Genomic DNA, 15,073 nt, shown 5'->3' on the forward strand with positions numbered 1-15,073 from the left:
CATTCGTACACAAGTAGGGTAACATTACTCCGCAATAAGTTCTAAATTAAAACCTTTTATAAATAATAGACAAGGTATATAAATACCAATGACCACAATCAAAGTATTCGGGTGCTTGTAATGCAGAATTTTCTATTTCATTGAACTTATTTATTATAATCTTGGTAATATACCTAAGCTGATTTATCATTCTGTCCCAGTTATAAGATGTTCTGAATAGGAATGCGGTCAAACCGAAGAAGAAAGATTTAAGAATAATCACATCCTAAAAATTATGATATTTTTAATCCAGGAATTTAATTCCCTCGAATGACTTTCGTTTAACTATCTCCATTAATCTGTTTTATCACCCTGTCCCACATATAAGATGTTCTGTTTTGGCTAGGAATGCGAGCAAGCAGAAAAAGAATTTAAAGAGACGTAAAGGCCATCACAAACATCAAAATATCCTATCAAAAATATATTCTCAAAACTATCTCCATCAATGATCTTTTTATCACCCTGCCCCACATATAAGACGTGCCTAGGAATGCGAGCAGCGGAAGGAACATGACGTCACCGGCGCGCGCGCCGGTCGCAGCAAAAACTGGACGCAATGTCAGGCGTGCCTATATTTAGTCGTTAATTAACTAAAGGTGAGCTGCAGCGAATCATTCATATAATGGACCGCACATGTTGTAAAATTAAGTTCTTTTTGAACAGATATGACTAGATAATTTGCAGAATGAGACGGGACGCCGACGACGACTTCTTTGCTTATTTTTAAGCTCGTTTATTAAAATGAAGGTGAACAAAATATAATAAATCTTGTATTGTATTTGATGGTCAATGCAAAAAACGAAATGAGATTTAATTGTCACAAGCTTTTGGATACAGTTTTAAAAGGAGTAGGATTTTTTGGTGGTCGTTATAAATCGGTTTTTATATTCAAAACCTACAACACCTGTAGTTAAGGTGTTTGATAGTACCCCCCGCTGTCGTGGTGGAGGGGCTTAGTAACCGTGGCTTGGTCACCCACGGTGAAGCGAAGAGGCAACCAGGGCCGGCCTGTTTGAGGTACGGGCTGGCCCGACGAGGACGCTCCAAGTGGGCTTGTTAAGCCCGCTTGTGACGCGTTGGAGGTGGACCGTCGAGGAAGAGTCTGTATTGTGGTGAGCCGTTCTCCCTATCTTCGGCGGGCGAGGTGGGATCGCAGGGGAAGAGCGTGATGGTATTACGATGCGCCGCTCTCTCCCTATCCCCTGCGAACTTGGCGGGGCAGTTCCGCTGTAGCGGCGTTGGTGGTGGGGCTGCAAAGGAAAACTAGTGTCGGTGTTACGTAGTGCCGTTCTCCCTGTCCTCTGCAGCCGAGTTGTGGTTTTGCGGCAGAACCATAGACCTGATATGTCGCTGGGTGCCGGTGAATTTTCTGGCGCCCGTGGCTTCCTTGTGGCGGGCTCGGGAGGGTCCGCTACAGTGCAGAACGGAGCTCGAAGAGGAAGGCGTGTCGAACCATCTGGCGCGCCTAGCGTGAAAGGCCTTTGGGCAGCTTTTGAGCCGTTCGTGGGCGGCTGCCGCCGGTGGGGTCGCGGCGTTCGCAAGCGTTCCTGTAACCCCACCAATAGGGCGGCGAGGCGGCATATGGGGGGGTTTTTGTCGGGTCAACTCGGGTCACCCCCGCACCCGGGTGGTATGCGAAATGTTTATTCCCCCCTAATAAAAAAAGGTTGTTTGATAGTAGATACATATTTTAAAATATTAATAAGAATCTTTACTCATAATAAGAAATAACCAAACCCTATATAGTGATATATGAAATATCTATAATAGTGGTTTTTCAAAGGAACATTGCAATATGATGCAATTTTCGTGACTAGACATTCCTCACCCACGAATGCTATCTCCTCAAGACAAAAGACAGTAAGATCCATTAATACAACCACCTACAAGAAAAGGTAAACAACTCATGTGCCAGCCATCTTGGACCACAGCCAAGCTGTCATTCGGGTGAATATATGCTAGATGTACAGGTCGTACCTACTGTGCCCACACAGATCAATCTGTCAGCATTTGCTGATATCTGCAAGATGCACCAAGAGCACGAGTCACGGTCACGGCATTGCAAGTGTTAATGTCCCAGTTTCCTTTAATAACAGCAAAAATATCCATAATCTAGCGTAGAAATGACATCTCACCGATAGCGTTAAATTGTTGACGACTGGTCTGGCCTAGTGGGTATAGTGACCCTGCCTGTCGATGGTCCTGGGTTCGAATCCCGGTAAGGACATTTATTTGTGTGATGAGCACAGATATTTGTTCCTGAGTCATGGATGTTTTCTATGTATTTAAGTATTTATATATTATACCTATATATATCGTTGCCTGAGTACCTACCCATAACACAAGCCTCCTTGGATTTACCGTGGGACTTATGCAATCTGTGTAAGAACTTTCGCGTTTTGAACACATATTAAATCACACTTACAATCGGGTCTATCGCGAATTTATTTTGTTACCTTTATTTACCGACGTTTTCTGTGTTAGAATGTCCTATAATATTTATTATTTATTTATTTAATTGTAATTAAATGATCTTATCCTTCTGCACACGTTTAGAGTTATAGTCTAGATCTGAACTGTATGCTAATACTGTAATTTCTGCAATTGTCCGTAACTGCAATTGTTGAGAGCCAAATAAATAAAATAAAATATAAATGACCTATTCTAGATCTTGTTTTGTTGCAATAAGATTTACGAGTAGCTTACATAGTTGGATCGAGTTTTCGCATATATCAACAACTCGAAGGTTTATAAAGATAGGTCGACTACCTGTCACAAATGAATCATAGGATAGGACAACCATGAGATTTGAAATAAAACTATGAAAACGGATTATATCGCGTATATTGAATTTATAATACATCCCGACGTTTCGAACTCTTTACACCACCATTTTTAACCATGAGATTTATCAATTGGCGGTTTCTATTCTATTTTTCGTTCACCATGATTTTTCATTCCTCTGAATTGCATAAAAACTTTGCCCTCGCTTCTATTTGATGCAGTATTCGAAACTGCTTACCTATATCCATCATAATAAAGTGCAAGGCAAGCGTCAAGCCTTGCACTTACATACTTGCACTTTTTATGTGCAAACGTAAAGAATGCACCGGCAGCCGGCAGATGTCTGACCTCAAGCTGCAAACTATGTTAATAACAAATGTAATTTGACATAATTAGTTGCACATTTAACGAAAAATGCCTCTATTACTACCAACTTAAACACTTTTTTACGAGTTTAAACGAGTTTTAGGAATGGGTCAAGTGGGTCAACTGAAGTAAGAATTTGCACCTTACGAGTAACGAGTGGCCTTAAACGAAAGTGGTTGACCTACCTTGAAACTTAAGATATGGCGTCAATTTGCAACTGCCAACAGCAAGCTGTCAGAAACAGAGTCACAGTTTTTTAATAACTTATAGAACACTATTATAAGTCTGCAGACATGAATGTCACTGAATGGGCCCTGTAATTAACACTACAAACTAGCTGTCAAAAGTTTTTAAGTCTCAATCACAAGAATGCACCGAACGATTTCGACGCTCAACTGTTTGTAACACTAATTTTCACGCACTTGTTATTATAGTATTTATTCGGAAACTATGACTCACATAACGACCTTACGGAAAACAAACGTAACTATCCCGACACGAACAATTTCAATGTCATCAAGAACTTCCAGTAAACATTGAGCAGCGGTGATGCTCAATTGTTTTAATGTTAACACAACGCAAACTTTTTTTTAATTATTTAGATGCTTGGACTATGCCAGTGGCCAGTTATCAATCTCGACGTGCCGTACGTATCTTAAAAAGCGCGTACGCTGTTACGTGTCGTTTAAATACTTGTGTAACTGCCCCCTCCATATTGTTGTTATTCTTAACGTGACAAAGTGTATCGTCTGATGAACCAGTCAATGTGTGATCTCCGATTAAAGTCTAACAACGTGAAACACTGCTAACTGGCTGATTTTCAACCCTATGGCACATACGTAAGATCCACCTATGGTCTGTTAATAGTGTTGCTGATACTTTGACTAAACAAATCGTCTTATCACAAGAGGTGTAAATTAGTTGGGAATGTGCCAAATTGACCGTAAATACATAAACTTCGGACGCGACAAATTATTTTCGACTGGGGTTCTTAAGAGATAAGATAATGATGATAGTCATTGTTGTGACTATGATTATTTGTATTTTTGAAGACTTAAGGAAAAGGCATAATACCTTGGCACGGTGCAAAGTTGTATTTTACCCGCGAGTGTTTTAACACACGAGAAGTAAAATACATTTGCACCCGTGTGTAACACAAAACTTTTCCCCTCACTATAGCGAGGAAAGCGCAACATCCACAGGACGATCATCTTCATCAACTGGAATCACTCATTTTTTTACGATATTATAACAAAAAACTCTGGAAATTCTGATTTTTACGTGAGTCGGTGAGAAGTGTTTCTTCTTCTTCTTCTTTTAAAATTATGGCTTCAGCCCAGTGGGACTATTTCGCCAGTATCAAGGTATTGAGAGGTTTACAAACGACAAAAATTGTACGGTTGTACAAGACAGTGTACGGTGATTTGTTAGCCCTTGTAAATCGATAGCTAGTCTTTACAAGAAGCACGTGGACTACCGGCCGTTGACTCCAAGATGGTGGTTAAACGCGCTTCAAAATTAATTCTCCATTCACTGCACACTACCACATTAGTTTACTGTATAATAAGCTATCGATATTACACTTTAAACAATATTAATAAGCAAAAAACAAAGTAATTAATCACGATGCTAACTATCAAGATGGCGCTCGAACCGGAAGTCCTGAGAAGTGTTTTTAAGTAAAAAATTTGTTGACAATGTTGACATTTCTGTTCTGACGTTTGAAATGTCAACGATGCGTTTTGAAATTGCATCGACTCAACTTGTGCGTTCAGAATAATATTTATATAAATAAAAAATCTAACGTATCTTATGGAAATTTAAGGTTTATGACTTAAAATTAAAATAAAGCTAAATTTGGTTTTTTTTATTAGATTCTCAAACCATTTATTTAATGATAATTAATATCGAACGAACCATTATTATGAGCGTTTTACGTTTTGTTATCTGTCAAGCTACTTAAACACGCTCCATCCAAGGTCAAATTACTTTCCCCACTAGTGGATAAAATGCGTTTTCCCCGCTTGTTTTAAAGGATAAAAGTCGGCTTTCCGAGCTAGTGAGGGGAAATAGTTATTTGTTATACAAGGGTGCAAAGTTGTATTTTACCCGCGAGTGTAGAATTGAAACATGAGCAAGCGAAAGGATTCTATAGTTGAACCACGAGCAAAGCGAGTGGTTCTAAAATAGAATCCTGAGCGTAGCGAGTGTTTCATCACACGAGAAGTAAAATACATTTGCACCCGTGTGTAACACAAAACTTTTCACCTCACTATAGCGAGGAAAGTGCAACATCCACAGGCGTTAGATCATCTTCATCACTGGAATCACTATTTTTTTTACGATATTATAACAGAAAACTCTGAAGTTGTGTATTTTTACGCGAGTCGGTGAGAAAAGTTTTTAAGTAAAAAATTTGTTGACAATGTTGGCATTTCTGACGTATGAAATGTCAACGATGCGTTTTAAAACTGCATCGACTCAACTTGTGCGTTCAGAATTATATTTAACATCATTATAAAAAAAAACACGTTTCTTATGGAATTTTAAGGTGTATGACTTAAAATCATTAAATAAAGCTAAATTTGGTATTTTTTATTAGATTCTCAAACCATTTATTTAATGATAATTAATATCGAACGAACCATTATCATGAGCGTTTTACGTTTTGTTATCTGTCAAGCTACTTAAACACGCTCCATCCAAGGTCAAATTACTTTCCCCACTAGTGGATAAAACGCGTTTTTCCCCGCTTGTTTTGAAGGATAAAAGACAACTTTCCGAGCTAGTGAGGGGAAAAAGATTTTACACCTCTTTTGTTCTGAAGGGGTAAGATCGTAACTACTTCTACTGATTATTATTTAACAACTCCTAGATCAGTGGTCGAGAGCAAGTGTGTTGCTTGCATACTAAAAAATCAGTACCTAATACCTACAGGAACTTCTCAGTAGTTTGCCTACCCCTGATCTAGTCACTTTGTATGACAAATCTATGCATATAACCCCATATTTAGGTTTTCTTATTCTATTTTAATTTGATCTTGAGTTACCTAAGTAAGTAGTTAATGTACGATTTCCACCGACCGGCTGGAGTCGGGCCGCGCCGGAGCGCATTTTCAATGTGCCTATACTATACATTATGTATAGCAAAACCGATGGAGTCCGTCTGGAGCTGGTCGCGTCCGCGTGGAGCCGACTGGCTCGCGGCCGTACAAATGTGAAATGCGCGCCGAATCCGCCTGTTTGGTGGTAATCGTATGAATGAATCGTTTATTCACAATGAACATATGGTAACATAAGATCTTTATTTATATACATTGCTTTCCATTATAATGATTATACTGTTACGGGTCACGACACTTATTCTGGTCATCTTGAAACGTAAGCTAGACATGTGTGTTGAATATACTTGCCGGGAATCAGTATTCCTGAGGTCTTATTAATCTTATTATGGCCTCGGCACTGGCGCCTGGCTGCCGAGTATAGTCGGCCTCGGAAGTAGCTGTACTTTAGTACAGCAATAGTGCACTTTAGTGTACAGTTCAGTTGCAGTATAGTCAGCATCAAATATATAATGACGGTGATTCACATAAAACAAAGGAAACATTCATTTTGGAAACGGAAAATTTCGATTCCTATACAAAATACATGAGAAGTTTCCCAAAAACTTCCAAGTGAAAATTTCGCAGTTTTGGAGTTTTCTATGGCACATAAGTATATTGAATATAGTAGTTCCTGTAATTTTTAAGCTGACCGTATCATGCCTAATAAGGGACCTAAGGGCTATTAATGTTTGCCATGTCAAAGTTTATAAGCCTTTTAGGAAGTAATGAAAACAGTTCACATTTCCGCAGTCTCGTAACTTGTTTTACAGCTTGTCAAAAGTGTGCTTTACTGACTTTATAATAAAGTTACAAATCGTATACGTACGTTTGTAGGCATTCGTGGTATGAAGTGATGTTATGTCTAAAGTTAACATTGCTGACATGACAATAATTGCCAAGGTAAAAATAAAATAATACAAGGTACATGACACATGACGATGCTGACATTGCTAACTGAGTTATATAAAAGAGAAAAAGCTAAAGAAAAGTTACAGTCGTTTAAATTTTTAGGGTTCCGTACCCAAAGGGTAAAAACGGGACCCTATTACTAAAACTCCGCTGTCCGTCTGTCTTGCACCAGGCTGTATCTCATGAACCGTGATAGCTAGACAGTTGAAATTTTCACAGATGATATATTTTTGTTGCCGCTATAACAACAAATACTAAAAAGTACGGAACCCTCGGAGGGCGAGTCCGACTCGCACCTGGCCGGTTTTTTTTAATGATTATGTCAATTTGTACATGACAGGCTGTCATTGACAGCTAATTGAGTTATAGTGGTAGATAAAGGTGAATTTGAACTTTGATTTGAACCGTAAGGGATAAATTACGATTACAATTTTTGTGTTCTCACATGGTGTCAAATACTTATTTTTAGGGTTCCGTACCAAAAAGGTAAAAAGTCAAAAGCTTTTATTGCAAACACATTACATAATATTAGGTAAGTACATAATATTGACCCTGCAAGGGCGCAGCAATTTTATAAATATAGCAAACTATACTACAATCATTTCTTCTGAATTACGTATATGAGATTACATTGAGTAGTGCATCTTAAGTGCTAATTTGCTTACTTTAAGCATAATATTAATAACATTAACATAAAATGAAACAAAGTTAAGTACAGATATAGATATTTCTAATGATATGATACCTCATCATAAACTTCCTGCAGCGTGTAAAAAGATTTATCTGTTACTTCTGTTAGGTATTTATTAAGCGATTTTTTGAAAAGTTTTGAGTTTTCGATTTGTTTTATTGATTGGGGTGTGTTATTAAAGATTTTTATACACATTATGTGTGGTCCGGAACGAAATATTTTTAAACTACCTATAGAAGTAGACAAGGAAAGGTAGTTGTTTTGGCGAAAATGTAATGACTTTGTGTGGCGGTCTTTTGCTTGTAGAAAAAAAGAGTTGCTTGCAAAATGAACCCTTAGAGCGTTTTCACATTGTCCGATCCGATATCGGATGTAGGATCCGATATCGGATGTAGGAGTAGCATCCTATATCGGACAGGACAATGTAAAAAACGCTCTTATGGTGCTACTCTATTCGTCCGTCCATCCGTCTGTCACATCGCTAAATACTATCTCAAGAACTATAGTTTGGTCAAGCAAATCTTGTCAGTAGAAAAAAAGAGGCAAATTTAAAAAATGTAGGCGCAAAGGGACATCGTTGTTATTTCAGTACCATTACCAACACTTTTAACGCATTCACTGCCAGGGGGCGTGGCCTAGGAGCAAACTTGTATGACGGTAAACGCACATGTGCGTTGGGGGCAGTGAATGTGTTAAAGAGGGGGCGTAGGTAAAGCTAGGAATTAGAAGGGAACAAAAAGATATATTATGGCGCTGCGCGTGAAACTTCCGACGGAAAATATGGCCATCGCGAGGGTTAATATTACCTTTTATCTGAATTACTCTCCCTTACCACATATCACTAGCCATTTTGTATTAAAATTATACTGCTATTATAGTTGAAATTTTCTAAAATGTTTTTTTCGGCTCGGGCCCTAATCTGTCTAACAAAAGCCTTTGTTTCTTTTAAGCAGAACCGTCAGCTCCCGTTTGTTAAATTAACAGATTAGGGGTTTAAGCTAATAAATCACCTCAGAAAATTCCAACTACCTATTTATTATTTTATACCTCTTTTTTACTCTTGAAACTATCTAATTAGGTACAAATTTACAATTAAGAAAGTTTTCTCCGTGTCGAAGAATGGTATTTAATTTAAACATTACATTTTGCGCGCGCGACTTAGGGTCGGTTGCACCAAACCGTTTGTCACCGATTTACCGTTCGCTAAATTGTATTGTATGGAAAGTTTCATAGTTCTCTGCTGCTTGACGTTAATCAGTCTGTTAATTATGGTTGGTGCAACTGGTCCTTATTCAATTTAATAGTCAAGGTCATTAATTTTATCAGTCGCCTTAGCAGTGTTTTCCTTGTATATTTTATTTGTGTGCCCTCGCACGCGCGGACCTTATACGGTAGTAACAAGAACGACGAACACCACAGGGCCTTACATGCAAAACAGGGGGTTATTCTGAGAGACATCGAGTCGAATAGCTACTGAGGTAAACCAATATACCCCCCTGTTCACTCATCATCATCATCATCATTTCCTAGCCGATTTCGGCCACAGCGACTGCGTTTTACCGGTGACTGACATATGACATGACTGAGCTATAGAACTCGCGAACTCCATGGTTCTGCTCGTTCTGCTAACTAAATCTGATTAAATTTGATATAATTATGGAACCTCACAAAATTTTACCAGAATCGGTTAAGAAATGCGTAGAGGAAAAGAGCCCATCGAAATCATTTTTGCCCAAGCTAAAACGGGGAGACGCTTCGGTCTTCTTTTGTTTTTTCTCTCTGCCTGCGTTTCACCCAGGTGCGTCCTCAGCTACTGTCGCGGACAAGGTCCGCTTTCCGACTTTAAATATCTCCTCCGCTTTGCCCGCTCAACGCGGTTACCGCATAGCCTACTGACGCTTGAGAGAGGTGATGCCGATCCTAAGAAACCTTTGAAGAACCCCATACTGTAATCCCTTGAGAAAACCTCGGCAGAGTTTATACCACAGCCAGAGCGTTCGGTCGGGGTAGCTACAAGTTGGATGGGTTGGTTGATTCTTCTTCTTTTTCTTTTTAAAATAAATAAATATTATAGGACATTCTTACACAGATTGACCAAGTCCCACAGTAAAGCTCAAGAAGGCTTGTATTGTTATTACAAAATTTACAACTGAGAACGGTGCAAAATTGTAAGATAACCATGTCTTTGGCGTAGACTGTACGTTTAGGCAACCGCCAAAATGAGAAAAGTAACATTGCAATAACATTGGACACATATTAATCGATAAAATCCATTTTCAGAAAACAATTTGCACTAATCAGAACTACAATAATGTCGAACAAGAGTTGTCGAAACTTTGCTTCATTAGTATACAGAGATTTAGTACGGAATGCCAACCCGGCTACATGACCACAATTGGCAGCAATGACCATTATTGGACGTTATGCCTTTACAATAAGGACTACAAATTGTCAGTCAACACTGGACGATGGTAAACAACGTACGTAGGTAATTAGAAAATACCAACGCGATAATCCACAGAAGGCGTTGTCGTTCACTGTTCCAATTTCAAAACAAATCCCAGTCAGCAGAGTCACGTCTTTTGACACGTATGGCTTTTGACACTTAATTTTCTAGGAATAAGGCTTAGAGTTGTGTAGATGTTTTTGGTTTTGGTAGGTGAGTCAGATTGTGTTCAATCGGAGATAGAACCAGAAGGTTGCGTAACACAGTCCGGTTAGGGCTGGTTGGTCATTTGTATTGTATCGTTTCGAATAAGCAAGAAGTTTAAAATCTTTGACTCGAAGGAAGTATGTTTGAAAGTCAACAACGAACCGATTGACATCATTAAGACATACAAAATAACGATAGAAACATACACACAAACACCTCTACTCTATGGCGCCTGTATGTACTGTAGTGTGAGTGAACTGAAATGGAATTTACCTTGGATCGTAATCGTGGGTCCCTCACATATCCCCCCTGGTAATAGGAACAACCAAGCAATTTACTCAGTCTTTCCATAGTAGGTATTTTATCTAATGGCATACTATTCTGAGGCACAACAGCATTACGAACAGTGTAACTTTATTATTCAAAAAGGAGTTTTACATAAACAAACATATTCTTAGATAGTGTTTTTTACCCTCCTCCAATTAAGGGGGGATTTAAATCTTCTCGGAGCAGAGGTGTAGGGTTAGAGCCGGCGTAGCTTCATTTGACGTTCATAAGCGCATTGTAATATGCCTACTTGATCTTTAACTTCAAGCCGCATTCATGAAATAAAACAATTTAAAACGGATTAAGTATCTACTTTTCTTCAGTCCACCCGTTGACCAATAGCGGTGGTAAGGACTCGAAACGTCGGAATACTTTTTTTAATTTCATTATGCTAGAAATAATCCGTTTAAATAGTTTTATTTCATGAATTCCTTACTATCGCGGTAACCGAAGACAATCTTATATGCACAAGTTTAGTCAAATTCATTCAAATTGCACCCTTACAGGCGGGAGTACTTAAATTGAGTCTCGAATAAGAAAACCGTGATAGATATAAATGCACTTGGGGTTTTTACAATAGGTACAACTTTTATTGTATTGTCTTCAGAAGAGACATTTTTCTGAAATGTGTTTGACCTTTTCTTTCATTGCTCAAGTTATCGGTTTACAATTCAAGTTTTATTCTGAGTAGAGAAACCATACATTGCGTAACGCAGTCCGGTTCATCATTTGGTATTGTGTCGATATAATTCAAGTTTTTTCCTGGGTAGCGTTGAACCTCATTCAACGCGGAACCTGTTATTTAAATGCGTCTAGACTGCGAGCAAAACCTAGGCATACAAAGGCGCCATGGGCTTAGTTTCTTTAAAATTGTATTGATTCGTAAAGTCTTATTTTGATGTTTTTTTAAAAAAAAGCTAAGGTGCAGCGTCTTGCGTCTATAAATCATACGTAACTTTATGCAACTGGCTTGTTTTTAGGGTTTTATACAAAAAAGGTAAAAAGGAACCCTTTATGGTGCGACTCTGTCCGTCCGTTTGTCTGTCATATCGCTAATGAACATGATCGCAATAAAGATATATGAAATAAATATCTCGAGAACTACTTGCGCTATGGCGCTGTACATAATAATATTTTTTACGTTAATATTTTAGTATATACTTCTATACTATGATTAAAAATATTTCATGTGATAATTGAAAGATTGCAGGTACGGAACCCTCGGTGGGCGAGTTACACGAACTCTGGTTTTTAACTTTTTGTTTTAGGTAGGCTCTGCCCGCGACTTTCGCGAATTCCGTGATAAAAAGTATTACTACAGTTGGTAGCGACAAATGCGGCAGTGCCACTATATATCTAAACATCATAGGTACCATGAATTTGACGCTTGTGGTGCCGCTTCCACACTCCGTCGCTTGCCAATTCGGGGGGACTTGTGATGTGTGGTTAGGTAGGTACGTCTTGAATTGTATGTATTTTTCGAATATTTTCCTTCCTTCCGCAATCACATACCTATTAATTCCAATTTCAATAGTTCCATCGACACTAAACTACTAAACACTACTGCATTCGTTATTTTTCAATAGCTGTCGACTGGTATTTACCAACTAAGGTCTTTGGAAATGCAGACATCTAATATGATCTCATAATACCTACTATAATTAGTTGTTGATAACCTTATAAACTACCTAAGTTAACCTATCGGAACGACTGAAGTGCCGCTGATAACATGGACAAATTGATATTATGATTGATACTGAGTTATGATTATGACGACTCTATTGACTTGTGTAGGTCAAAGCTATCAGGAAATACGTAGTTGAACTTGAATCCTGATTGAATGCAGTCTGTGAAGTGGACTTTTCTATACAAACGAAGTCGCCATTTCCTTCTCTGGATATTGACATTATGGAAAATGTGTTTACACATCGTGATGCTGTATATCCGAAACCGTTACCGTGAAAACCGTTGCCGGACGCCGGACCGTCAACATCTCCAATATCTCCTAACTAATTGATGCCTCGTAGAGAGGCAAAACACGTGTCGAGTTTTATTTTTTTGGTCGTGGTTTGTTATATTTTATTTATTTTTGCGGTGGGAGGGTATATGAGGTAAGTACAGGTTAGCACTAATTGACTAAAATTATTTCGCGGATTAGCAAATGAAAATGTTTTAATAATATTAAAAATAGGTCTTACTTACATAATTTTCAACCCTATTTTTATTCGACAAATTATTTATTTTCACATCACCAATTCAAAAAAGGGGTTTTTCTTCCCCGCTAGGAGGGATCAAAGTGGCACTTTTCGTCCCTGCTAGGAGGGATCAAAGTAACACTTGTCTGTTCTAGGACACTATTTAAAAAAAATGCACATTATTTTTTTAGCTTAAATAATATTTTTAAACATCATAATTACCTCATAGGTGATGTGAAAAGCAGTATGTGTCACATTGTAGCAAAATTATTTCCATCTTGGGCGTAACACACTTGAATCCCTCAACAAGCTCAGGATTCTACTTTAGAATCCCTCGTTACTCTCGGGATTCTATTATAGAATCCTTCGCTTCGTTTAGGATTCAATGTGCGCCCTCGCCGTAAATATGTCATTTTGCTCCCTTGTAACACAATCTACTATTAACGACTGGGACACAGAAATATGAACAAGTGAGATGCAGACATCTCTACCGTGTCTGAATAAGGAAACTGAAAACAGGAAACCGATGAATGCGTGACTATGTCCAATAATACTCGTAAATAAACAACATCCAATTGATATCATCTGCAGAAAAACGCACGACTAATATCATCGTAAGTAAGTACTTATTACCTATTAAATGAATCACTCCGGTTTTACATTAGTCATATACCTATATGTATGTATAGATATAGATATAGGGAATATTACGCGAAACCACAGAATAACTAATAGTACTACCGTACAGAAAATTCACTCCTTCACAAAAGCCAGATTTAGGTATAAAATTATACCAACACTCGCCGCTTGCAAGCAAAATTGAAACTTATAACCGCGCACGAACCGTGAATCTTCTTTGCACGCCGCAGTTTTATGACCGAGCTGCGAGTGTCGGCACGGGGTTGTCACTTGACAAGTTTTTGTACCTATACCTACTGATTTATTATTTTTAAGACAAATATGTAGGAATTTCAAACGTTCATTCTGTAAACATAAAATTTTTAGCCGGAGATAGTATGTCTGATTCTCACGGAAGTAGGTATGCCACAGAAGTATGTATGTATGTATGTAAACACTTTATTGTACATAAGACAGATTACAAACACAATAAAAGAACAAAAATATATACAATGTACAAAGGCGGACTTATCCCTATAAGGGATCCCTAGAAGTACTTATTCCTTTGAAAATATGTCGGTCAGTATAGTCCGGAATTTTAAAAAAAAATGTTTTTTCTGCTTCCTTGTTCTTCCGTTTATTCAGACATCCGTAAACAGAACATTATCTTTTATACAGATTAGATCGCGATTTAGGTTTCGAAGCCATTGCGTATTTACAATTTTGCGCGAGCGCCACGTGACACGACTATCGTGCGAGCCGAGCGGCAGCCCACTGCCATACACCGTCCCGGGCGGTGCGCCGGCCAAATATACCTAAACTGCGCAGTGACACCCCTCTGGCGAAACTCTGCGTAGAGGGCGCTACTACCACAATCTGAGGGTCTATCGTGAAACAAGAAAATTGAAATTTCGTTATCTAACATCTCTGTCACTTGCATATTCGAGCGATAGAGGCTGATCTGGAAATTTCGGATTCGCGTTTCCTGGTAGGTCCTTTGTAAACAAACCGCCTTGATTATAATCTGTAGTTATATAGTGGAGATCCATTAAAGAGCAAATTCGGTATCGTGTTCTGATTAGGAATAAAATAGAATTATAAAAATTTTGACGCGAAGAATTTTTGGCCTTTGTATGGCCAACTTGGACAACCTGCAACGTATAATTTTTTTTAATACAGTTGCTCAAAAAGTGCTACTTTTCGTGGCTGTTTAGCGTGCGGAAAGTTGATTTTCGCGAACTAGTGCTTTTTACTTTTCCAATTTTTTTTAAATTTTAACTTGTTCCAATTCATGACTACTTATTGATGAATGTTAATATTAGTTTCCTTTAAACGTCGTAATCAACATAAAAACCTACTGTTAATCTAAGAATACGAAAAATATACAT

General features: G+C 38.2%; 1 protein-coding gene across 4 annotated transcripts in view; it reads right to left on the bottom strand.

Annotated features, from left to right (window-relative positions):
* Positions 1 to 15,073, bottom strand: part of LOC134742932 (PDZ and LIM domain protein Zasp) — a 75,075-nt gene that overhangs the window by 19,463 nt on the left and 40,539 nt on the right. The window lies entirely within an intron of this gene.

The sequence above is a fragment of the Cydia strobilella genome, chromosome 7 (assembly GCF_947568885.1).
Source record: "Cydia strobilella chromosome 7, ilCydStro3.1, whole genome shotgun sequence".
In the NCBI taxonomy this organism is placed as follows: Eukaryota; Metazoa; Arthropoda; class Insecta; order Lepidoptera; family Tortricidae; genus Cydia; species Cydia strobilella.